This window comes from Pituophis catenifer, unplaced genomic scaffold (genome assembly GCF_029215685.1).
Source record: "Pituophis catenifer annectens isolate HBS135680 unplaced genomic scaffold, rPitCat1.0.hap2 SCAF_6, whole genome shotgun sequence".
Classification (NCBI taxonomy): Eukaryota; Metazoa; Chordata; class Lepidosauria; order Squamata; family Colubridae; genus Pituophis; species Pituophis catenifer.
The window spans coordinates 23,590,586-23,603,435 of record NW_027256886.1 but is presented as its reverse complement, the minus strand read 5'-3'; positions in this window follow the sequence as shown (position 1 = coordinate 23,603,435).

The window sequence follows — 12,850 nt, the reverse complement described above, 5'->3', positions numbered from 1 at the left end:
AAGAAGGATAGAAGGCTGAGTCGACCTTGAGCTGGTCGGGATCAAATTCCTGGCAGCGAGCAGTGTCAGCATACAATAGTGTGTCATAAGCACTATAATAAATATTGCTGATTTGTTTTTAGTTCTGAGGCACTGAAGAAAAAAAATCCTAATTAGATAAAAAGCATTTTAGATGCCATGCTGAAGTCTTTCCAAACTGCAGAAACACATATGTCAGTGATGGCTAATCTTTTCCAGACTGAGTACCGAAATGTGCATGAGTGCCCCAGAACCCCCAAAATGCAATGCGTGCACGGCCCCCACACCCACCCACATCTCATGCACATGCACCCTCTGACACATGCCCCGTGCATGCATGTGTGTGCCCCACATGTGCCCCACCCCCCACACATGTACATGCACCCCCTGCACATGACCCATCCCCCACACATACACAGCAGAGCTGAAGACCAACTGGCCAGCGGGAGGCATGTGCACATGTGTGGCAGAGCTGAACTGAGGTGACGGGTCACGTGCCATCAGAGAGGGCCATAGGCTATTGCTGAACACATTGTAAGCCGCCCTGAGTCTTTGGAGAAGGGCGTCATATAAATCAAAAAAAAAAAATAGGTTTGCCATCACGGACATTTGTGATTCAGTCCCTCAGCTAAGAATGAGGACATACTATAGTTTGTATAATAATGAAATGTATCTAATTTGAAAATCACAAATTTTCATATCTGTGCCTTTACAAAGTCAATTTTGTATGCAGCTTTCTGGTTTTCTTTTAATTCCTATATTACGAAAAGGTACACATAGAAATGAATTTAAGTATAAAGACGAAAAATTAGACATGATCATGAGATTTTTTGAAAACTATTTTTTTTATTTTTTATTCTTAGTTTGTAATCATAACATTGGGTAGGCCATTAAAAACAAATCAAACAAATAAAAGGGATAAAGATAAGACTGAAGAAAATAAAATTTGGTAGGAATTATCTGCTTTATTAAGGCAAAAAGTGTTTCTTTCATTGCTAGTTATTCTCTTTCTACTTATTTTCTATTGTTCCTCAAAAACACTTTCTAATTTTGAATTATGTCATTTTTACAAATATACAAATGCTTGATAATAAGGATGTGGTTTACATCTCTCTAGCCTATTGCTTCAGATTATTATTTAATTCTAATGCATATTAGGGCGTGTTTTCCTTTAAATTCCAAATGATAGAACTTTTTTGTTTTGAAAAATAGCACACTGACATCGGAAAACTGCCATAGAAATCACTGAACTATTTTAAGATGCAGGTGATGCTGCATTCAGGGAGAATGTGCCAATCTTCCTCTGTTATTATTGAGTATCCTGTAATCATGAAAGGACATCCTTAAAAAAGAGAGGGGTAGAAATGAGTAATAGAAAGGCTACAAAGAGTTCATTTCTAAATTATCATATTAGAAATGTTTTAAAGTACCATTTTAAAAGAGTAGAATTTAACACAAAGCTCAGTTTCACCATTTAGTGGATTGAAATGCTTAGATTATAATCTACAAAATAATTCTTTTAGAAAGACAATGCTCGTGGTTGTTTTCTGGGATGAAAAATCCTCAGTGTTGTCACTGCTTGCCAGTTCAGCAAGTTTCCTTCCTCAAAAGGAAATTAGGAAACCCTCTTTTATGATAAGACTCCTTCCCATTGTTGCTTTGCTGCCTATGTGGTTAGTTTATTTCTGATATAATGATGTCACTGAGCAGCAGAAAGGCACAGTAGAAGGGATACAATAAAGTCACGTGAAAACTCAGCCGTGGTCCCTGTGGGATAGGCTTATGAACTCTCATGTTTTAGTTCTGCTATTCAGATTTTTGAAGCCCATTCTCCGGTCAACAGGGTTATACATTTAAATGATAGACTAATCCCAGATGGTTATCTTTCAATCTAGATGTATTAACAAGTCTTGCACTAATATTATTTGAAAACAATCTCCTAAGAGAGAAGTATTGTTGAATTAGAATTGGATTTGAACTCCTCAGTCTATTTTAATTATCACCTTTTAAAAAACCTGGACCTCACCACTGGTGAAATGGAAATCTAGCTTTCCTAGATGTGCTAACAGTATTTACTGAGGTAAATTTCAGAAAAGGTGGAAAAGCTAGAGATGAGTATATATCCTTGATTGGTAAGATAGTGATATAATTTAGGAGTCCATTTGAACTAGAGACTAGTACAGTATACATTAAAGCAGAAATTAGTTTATTGATAGTGTTGGAGACAAAGTCAGACCTAAAAAGACTTGGAGTTTCTTTATTGATTTATATAAATTAAATATACATGTGATCAGATAGATCAGCCAAGTCTTTCTTGGGATATAACAAATTTGCCTTGTGAGTCAGTCACACTGTTAGAGTATACTAATGGAACAAAATAGCAAAAACAATGGAATTTTGATATAAGAAAGGCAATATACATAATTTCTTCCAGGGATTCATTTGCTTTCCCAAAGTCTTGCTCATTTCCCAAGATCTTTTCCCGATTTGTGAAAATTCCTTGGCTTTCTAAATATTGTGTGGCTAAGCTGACAGTGTAGTTTTCCTAGGAAAGTGGCTAATAGACAGCATCTATACACCCCACATTTCCATCCCATAATGACATACTATGCAATAAATTACTCTATCACAGGTTTTGTGTACGGAATAGGGGTGTAGGGACCATATATGTTACCCTGAACTACTTGGAAGAAATAAAATCATAGGTGTACAAAGTTGGAAAGACCATTTGGGACATGGAGACTCTCCACAAGGGCACTCCTGCTTTATATTTAATGTGTGGTGGTCAAAGGTTTGCTTGAACATTTCCATTGAAGGGAAACTTACCATGTCCGATCGTAATTGGCTGTCATAAATCCAACTGTCTTGCAGGTAGCATGGCTTACATACCATTCAACCACAATCTGCCTAGATCATGTCCATCACTCTTGAATGGTGGAGAACAGATTTTTGCTTTCTTCTACATGGGCTCCTTTCAGATACTAGGTCAGGACAAGCTTCATAAATAGTATTTTTGACATTTCTGCTGTTCATTAAAGCACAGCATTCTTTCCTCATGAATGCCTGTAAAAGAAAATGCTGCTGTTTTAAGAGTTGCATTAAATAGGTTCTGCTTTAATGATTATTCACTTCATAAAAGGAGCCTGGAAAAAAGCCTGCTCTAATGAATAGCAGACAGCTGCTGTACTTGACTTAGTCTAAAATACTTCTTCCAAAATCAATTTCAAAGACTGCACAGCCATATCAGGTACCTCATGAATGGAATCATATTGCCCTTGGTCTTTTCTTCTCAAGGCTGAATGTACCTATTTCTTGCAGGATTTAGTTTCCAGTTCCCTATTCACTCATATTTTAAACATAGAACATAAAACATTATCAATTACACAAAACCCATTCTATTGTCCTATGCTGTAGGTTCGCAATTAGAGGTTTGAGAGGCAGGTGTCCTTGCTTTAACAAAGTGTTTTACACCTTGGAATTAATTACCTGAGTTCATTTGACTGAGGAGCATTGTGGAGCTCTATGAAATATTTCAATTAGCCAGTTTAGTCTTGGCACATTAAATTAATTGACAGATTTATTTTTAAGCCATTAGACAGCTCTATCTATCTATCTATCTATCTATCTATCTATCTATCTATCTATCTATCTACCTACCTATCTAATTTCATATTTTTGAACCACCCTTACCTCCCTCAGAGATACATTTGTTAATATGACAAAGATTATCTGTTTTCATAATGAAATGAAATGTGTCTATTAAACATTAGATGAAATATAAGTTCCTTGATTTTCAGGTGAGGGCTTGTGTCAATAATATGTTGGAAAATATCACAGTTATCATAGGTCTGCTCTCAAAAATATCTTGTTGACCATACATCCCATAAGTGATAGGTGTCAGTTTCATAGAAGATTAATTGATGAGAATGATCCAAGATGTTTGATAGTTCAGGGTATATCATATACCGTTCCAGAGAAATCATGAGCTGCAGCCAGCTAGTATTTCCTATCAGCTCAGAGTAATTTTTGAAAGAAATCTTCCTTCCTTCCTTCCTTCCTTCCTTCCTTCCTTCCTTCCTTCCTTCCTTCCTTCCTTCCGTCCTTTCATGACCACACCCATCCAGCAATTGGGCAGAGAACCCCTTGCTAAAATTTTTGAAGCCCACACCTGCTCTAGACTCTAGGTCATGGATTCAGGCAGGGTTTTTGTTACAATTATGTTATATTGTACCATTTATTGTATATCATTTCATTTCCATTTAAATTATTTCCATGAACTGCAAGGGATTTATTTAAATTAAAGCATAAAAATATTTAAACAAAAAACAAAAAAACTAGAATCACCAAGAGTCGGACACAACTGAATGGATAACATTATCATCATCATATGAGTGCATATAATGGAGATACTCAGTGTAAACCTTGCTAGTAAAAGAGCCTAACCCTAAAAACAGATTAATGTGAGTCCCAGGCATGGCTGTCTCGGAAGAACATTCTTATAAATGGCACTTATAGCTAAGAAGGTCTTAGTCACCTAAAGATGGCCTTCAAGATGACTGAAATGTGAGGAAACTTTCTTGAGATGTCCTAGTAGCAAGATATTCAGGACTTTAAAGATTAACATCAGCACTCTAAAAAGGACCCAGAACTGGCTTGATAGCCTACACAGCTATCAAAGCACTTGTATCTCATTAATCATAAGTGCTAGTTTGGATTAATTGGTATCTTTAAATGTTTTCAAAGATAGTCCCATAATGCATTGCAGTAATCAGTTTATGACTGCATGTATAAATCATAATACTTTCTCTACTCAGAAAAGACCCAACTAATATATCAATCTATATGTGGAGTTCTTGGCCAGAAAAACCACTTATGTTTATAGGGAGAATAGTTGGCACAAGGAACACCTCCAAACAGTGAAGTTGATCTTTCAAGATTAGCAATTTTATGATGTTTGTGTATCTATATTTTTCTTGACTGTACACCGCCTTGAGTTCTATGGGAGAAAGGCGATATAGAAATATAATAAATAAATAAATAAATAAATAAATAAATAAATAAATAAATAAACAAACAAGCAAACAGAATTTGTTTGATCACCACTTTCCTGGACTAGGGACTACTCAACAGTACTCCATCTTATTATGATTATGTGTCAATGTATTGCTTCTCATCTGGTTTATTACTATGCCCAGGTTCTGGCTGAGATGAAAAGGAATAGTAAATCACTGTGTCACTTCTTTACTGAGGTCCTCTCTCGGGTCGCTGATGTTTAACTAAAGAGCGCTACAGATAAGCCTCTACTTTAAAAGAGCAGCAAAGGATAAGCAAAATGTCACAGCAAGAAAGATGATAATTTTCACACATTAGCTTACTCATGTGCATAAAACAAAGCTAAAATCTATCATAAAATGAACCAAATTGACAGATATAGTGCTTGCAATTGTATTTTTTATTTTATTTTATTCCATTATAGAGAATAGCATTCTGTCACATAAAATTTACTACATGTAATTTCCAAACTGAAAATTTGACTTGAAGGCAGCCTTCTGGTACAATAAGATAATACATCTTTATACAGTACTTTTACTCAAATGCATCAATTTTTTGCAGGCTTAAAATATGGAAAACACATTTCTTTACTTCAAGTGCTGTGTTCTTTGACACATGTGACTGAGGAAAAGAGTTGTAGTCTACAGAAAAAGGAAGGACCCCCCTACTTAAATATATAATATATAACAAAATAAAAATCCAGGCACCCAGAAGTACATGTTATCTAAAATTTTGAGAAGTCAAGAACTTAATACTTGTTTCTTTAAAAAGAATCATTAACAGTAAACTTAAAATATAGCTGGTTGTACTGAAATAAAAATTTTAAACTAATATTTTTTACTGATCTCCTCGTCCATATTCTGAGTAACAGATGAAAGTACATCTTTTCTATCAATAAAATTAATAAATCTAATAATAATGCAGGAATATATTATAATATTGGCTAACATAATTTATGGCTGGAATTGCTAGAATTGATGTTGGTAAAATATTAGATGTTTACAATCACAACTTTAAAATACAGATATTCTTGACCTTTTTAAGTATTTTGCATATTTGTGAGATATGCTAATAAAAGAATCTTACTGGAATGAAATTTAATCTCTGGACTATACTATAATTAATGTCATAAGTCATTATTCTACTTAATAAGTCATTATAGGAATTTATGACTAAATGTATCTATGTGTATGTATGTATCTTATCTGTGTGTATCTAATAATATCTATACATACACATACAGACATCATTATAAAGTATGAGTATGATATTTATTTAAATCTTACAATCCTATGAAATCTGATTTGAGTTTATGGATGATCAGCAAATATTAAAGCCACCATCTGGGCTGACAACCATAGATCACTCCAAAGTTACAAACACCTTTTGCTTCCATTCAGTGGTCATCTGAAGCTTTTCAACAGAGATCTGGTAGTCCTAGAAAATGTGTAGAAAATTTCAGATATCTTGAAAGTCAAGCCAGAATTTAAAAATTCTTATTTTAAATTCCATGAAAGCTATTTTACGGTGAAGGAGAAACAACGCATTGTAAGCCGCCCTGAGTCTATGGAGAAGGGCGGCATATAAATCATTTTTTTTTTAAAAAAATGATTTAAGTAAATAAATAAGTCTATAGCCAGGAATGGAGAAAGATTGTGTCATAGATCTGGCGTTTGTCCAAAGTTAGGCACTCACAGATTCTTCTTGTAGCTTTTTGTGATAAAAGCTTCAGAGATACACACATACGCATACACATATACACCATTTTCTATGAAAGAATGTGATGAAGTAAACAAGTTGCGTATCATTACCATCCCTCAAAAGCAAAGTATGGGGAGGATAAAAGTTTACTTAAGGAGATTGATGTTTAGAAAAGGCTAGCATTTGAGAAATTTAAGTCACAAAGAATGTAATTCTCATTTAAAATAAGTTAACAACTACTTCCATGAAAGGATGTTACCAATGGTGGGATTCAGCCAGTTCGCACCACTTCGGGAGAACCGGTTGTTAACTTTCTGAGCAGTTTGGCAAACTGGTTGTTGGAAGAAATCATTAGGGCAGAGAACCGGTTGTTAAATTACTTGAATCCCACCACTGAATGTTACATATTGCAAACAAAAATAGACACAATTTTTATTTTAATATAAACAGTCCATAAAACAGTAAAACAGGCTGGGACATTGATCCACTGATATGGACCACAGAGCAGATGTACAGTATATTTGGTGACAATTTATTCTACTTTTAACATGCTAATTTACTGCTGTCTCGTTAAGAGTTCCTATTCAGTATAATTGACACTGAGATAGTAACTTAAAATTGTCCATTTATTTGAACAGGGTTAACTGTTGAGGGAGCCTTACTGTTAAAGGAGTCTTACTGCTTCAACAGATACATGACATTTTTTTCCTGTTAAACTAAGATTAGGTAAGGAACACTTAAATAAAACACTCTAATATTACATGATCGGGGCCTTCTGGATCAGACTTGTGATCTACCTAATCCAGTGGCCAATCTAATCACATTCACAGTGGCCAGACAACTGCACAAGGAAAATGCTATCTTCCAGCAGATGGTCTTTAGCCATTAATCACCATGACTTCTATGAACCAGCTCAAGTCAGTTCCAAAGTTGAATTATGTGTTGAGTAAAAAAAAAATTCCTTTTGTCTGTCCTGATTCTTCTAGGACTTGATTTCTTAAATGGCCTCTAATTCTAATATGTGGGGAAGGCAGGGGTGAAATCTAAATTTTTTCCCTACTGGTTCTGTGGGTGTGGCTTGATGGGGGGGTGTCCTGTGACTGAGTGGGCATGGCCAACTCAAAGTCACTCATAGCCACGCCTACTCAGTCACAAGACCATCTCCCACCAAGCCACGCCCACAGAACCAGGTAGGAAAACTTTTTAAATTTCTATTCTGCCAGCATGTCCTTACCTTTCTCCAGCGGCTCCGCCCACCCGCCCCAATTCCCGGAGTCAGGGAATGCACCATTCCCCAACTCCTACTGCCCACCTTTCTCCCACAGCTGGCTGTCAGGGAAGGCAAGCGCCTGAAAGGTATCGGAGACACTCACTCTCCTTCTTGAATGAGCCACTCTGGTCCACACGCTGGCTGCGCAAGCACACACTGTTTATTTAATTCAGTGGCAGGTTGGATGTGTGCTTGCACAGCCGGCGCATAGACCAGAGCAGCTCATTCAAGAAGGAGAGTGAGCAACTCCAGTACCGAATGGGGCGGGTGGGCGGAGCCTCCAATTTCCATTGCTACCGATACTCCAAATCACTGACCATCATCGCTACCTACTCGCCCAAGCCAGTCCGAACTGGGAGCATTTCACCCCTGAGGGAAGGAATAAATAGCTTTTCCTGCCTATATTATCCACTCCATGCATAATTTTGTACACCTCAATCATGTCCCTTTTCATTTGCCTCCTTTTTAGGCTAAAAAGCCCCAAATATCTCTGTTGGGAAGCTGTTCAACTTCCTTAACAATTTTAATTGCATTCTTCTGAAGCTTCTCTAACTTCACAGAAACCTTTTTTAAGTGTGGCAACCAAAATTGCACAAAATATTCCAGATGTAATCACACAAATGATTATGATAGTGGCACTGATATTCTGATCATATTCAATCTTATATAATTCTACGGTTGTCATCGAAGCAAATTTAAAGCCAGTTTAGTACAATTATAGGCAAACTTATTTGGAAATATTTACCTGAAATCATTGTAAATCATTGTCTGAAAGAAGGTGGCTTTCATGCCTAAAGCAAGACTGGAACTCATGGTCTCCTGGTTTCTAATATTGCAGGAAATATCCATCTGGTTCAGTTCCAAGTGGGGAGAAAGACACTGGAAACATGGAGGCTGATTGAAAAGATCGTTTATTGATGAACAGAACCATATGGGTTTGAGGTCCTGGGCAGCTGATCAGATAGAGTGGAGAGTGAGGGTTATTTATACCTACTCTTGGGCCTTGTCCTTGAGCATCCTGTTCCTGTGCAAGCTATTAGCTGCTGTAGGGGTCATAGCTAACCTTGTAGGCTTTCTTAGTCAAGCTTGGTTGAAGCTTGCTGGATGATGCAATGAAGAGGCTTATGTTCTGAAAGGGTGTTGGGCAAGTCCTATTGTGTCTTAATAGCTTTGCCCTGGTTTGGATCTTGAGTGAGGGCTAATCCCATCACCCTGAGGCTGAAGTTCTTTTGTCTTGTAGATAGGCTGGCCCAGTCCTGCTGGGGTTATTAAGAAAGGTGGGGGCTGCTCTCCAAGAGCATGTTTCTCCTTTAGGGAGATATAATATTCTGTCTTTTTACTATTTCTCAAAATATTTCATTCTTCTAGGAGAGGGGTGGGTGCGAACTTTCTACACTAGCCTGATGCTTTAATCACTTGACCAGATTGGCTTTTTTGTAAAACATTGTGATGCCAAAAGGCTTGCACAAATATTTGATGCAGTAATAAATCCTTCTGTAAAGCCTATAATTTTAAGAGTCATAGCTATCCCAAGATAAGAAAGTAGGATTGATCAGTTTAAACTTGGATAAATAGGACTCAAATCCAAGTAAGTTAGTACAAAATACTGGCTGGGAATTCTGGAAATGTAGTTTCAAACAGTATTAAATTCAATGCATCTAAGGGTTTGGTTCATTATCTGAATTATCAGTGTATTAATTAATTATATCACCAAATAAAGGATATTGGACTTTTTAATCTGATGCTATTGCACTGTAGTTTTTACAGCAGTGGAAGGAAGGAATTTGTGTTAACTCTGATCTGTGACTTGAAAAGATGGTGATACACTGAACACTTATTTCATCCTCTATTTCAAAGTACTGTCATTCCTGGTTTAAAATATTGATTTCTTCATTAGCGTTTAATTGTGTATGTATTGTTGAGGATGTCATTACAAATTAGCACAAAATGCTTCTCTTGGTTAAGTGAACAGGCTGTATAGTAAGAGTACTCTGTTGCTGCCACTTAAATGCCTTCAAAATGTCAGTTCTAGTGTCATCCAGATAAAATTACAATATCTCAATTTACTCAAGAAATCACTTAATAACCCAGTATTCAAGCTTTCTGTTCACTGATGATTAACAAAGCAAACTATTATGTGATCTCATTTTCTCTCCTTCTCCTTCTCCTTCTCCTTCTCCTCCTCCTCCTCCTCCTCCTTCTTCATTGAGATTCTATTAAACATCTTCTATTGAATGAAACCATGTCTTTCCCACAATCTGATATCAATAGCAGTCCATATTTCCCTGACAAAGGAGTAGGCTAAAAGGATATATATAGCGTTTACCACAAAATGAGAGACAGGATAGATGGTGAAAGCTGAGAAATATATACATGTTTTGCCATATAATTCACCTACATCTATTACTTCTTTGACAGCAAAGGTGACCAACAAGCAAGTCCTGAAGCACATAACTGGAAGGCAAAATCACAAAGCATCTCGTTTATTTTGGCCATGTCATGTGGGGAATTCACTGGAGAAAGCAATTATGATTGGAAGAGTTAGTGGTAAAAGAAAACCCAGCCACCAAAGCTGACATCAGTCAGAGTATAGAACAACTCAAAGAAGTAGTGCAAGATTGGAAAACGTGGAGAGACCTGGCCCACAGAATCTCCAAGAGTCAGACATAACTGAATAGATAACATCATCAAATCTTTTACAAAATAGTGACAAACATTAATATTAGAGTGAAGATAAAGCTGAATATTTGCATAGAACTTCATGATTTTCACATGTTTCACTATCACAATTTTCAACTTAGAACATGGTTGCAATAGTCCTCTGACCAAGTTGCCATCAGATGAAGATCTGTGCAGAATCTTCCAACTGGCATTTTTGCTTTTTTGTGTCATTCCTAAATTCAAGTTCATAATATGAAAGTTGTAACTAGCAGGAAAAATAAACAAGAATGTAATTTATCAATATGTTTAAAATATGTAAATGGAATCAACAAAGGCAGTATATCAGCCTTGATACAATATTCATTTTTTACCACATTGCATCTTCTTTGCAATCTTAGAGGTAATCTTGTCCACATCTTAATATTCCCCTTTTATGTTGGGGGAGGGGAATTGAAATGTTCTCATTCACTTTGAAAGATATGTTCTTTTTGGATCATGTTTAAATCCAAAGATTATTGGGTCCAAAGATTACTAGTAATAATAATCTCCAAGTATATAAATATTTTCTGAACAATAAACAAAGCTTAAATTTTATCTGCATCCTTCAGGATATTCCTACCAACAGCTACAACATTAGACTTGTTCCTAATTATTTATACTCAGAATATTTATAACTGCATAATTTCAACAGATTTCATAAATTGATTAATAAATAAAGAGTAAAACAGACTATTGTCTTAACAATTCTTTCAGAAGCAGATTGTGGAATATATATTTAAGATATCATTTGATGGGAATTAATATTTAGAAAATAGTCAGGAAACCAATAGCATTCTCACTGAGTTTTTCAAATAGAAAAGCAACCAGAATATGTAAATTTTTGTAATAAATTGTAGACTGCCATTGTGTTAGAAAAACAATAATATACACATCTTTAATAGTTTATGGCTATTCTATGGCTAAACAATTATTATAACATTTGTTCAAACCCTCTTTAAAAAGATTGAGATTATGAACTTTGTTATACAAGAGATGTTAATTTAAAGCATTACCTATTATGTCTTCATATTTTATAATCACATTTTTATCATATGTAAATCTTAATTTACAATATCTAAACTCCAATTCATCTTATGAAATAACATGCAATTAAGTTACAATATTTTAAAACAAATCATAGTAAATATTCCAATTTATATTAACTTAGTTTTTTTAAAAAGGTATGGGATTGTAAAAGAAAGCAAGTTTTGGCATGGCTAGCAAGGTTCCAACCTTACTGTTAAATAAGAACTTTCAAGAAACTTTTCTTATTAGAAAGCTGATATCAGCAATGGTTTAAGGTCAGCATAAATGTCACATTTTAGAAAGAAAATGTTTTACCATGACTTTACTACCCAAATAAAATGATTGAATTAGCTTACTGTGGCCAAATTCACAGAAGACAGTAATTGATAAATGGGGTAGGGCTTAATCACAATTGGTAAACAGTTGTTTTAAGAAATTAGGAACCCCACATTTCAGGGATACCTAACTGCACACAAAATATTATGCATATATAGTTGCAAAGACATATATGCACAAATTTAATTCAAAAATGCCATGCTCATAAGTATCAGACAGCTGTGGTATTAAGTACATGCTTTGCACCTTAATTTAAGATAATCGAGTGGGGGGATGTCTGCAGCTTTGACCTTACAATCCTCAAGAGAGCTGTGTGCAACTTGGTGTCCTACAGCTTGTTCTTTCTGATATTAATTTTTGGCATTTGATTGCCATAATTCAAAGTTTGAAATGCAGGGAACATACTGTATTTATTGAAACAGGGTAATATATATTACTGAAGTTGCATCTCCATTTAGGTAACTTCTATATCAATTTGATTCAAAAAATGAAATATGATTGGAAGTCTGCGTGGGTACAGTTGCTTTAAGGGGCTTATTGGGTGGGAGATGATTTTCATTAAGAGCATAGCAGGAGAGAGGAAGGGTATAATTCAGACTCTGTTGGAATTAGCATTTTAATTTTTTTTTTTAAAAAAAAAGTAAAGATATTAATGCAAATAGCCTCAAATCTCGTTGGCTCATTGGCCCTTGCCCTTTAAAAATGCACATATTTGCACATAGAATTAGAAATCTGCCCTGTTTATAT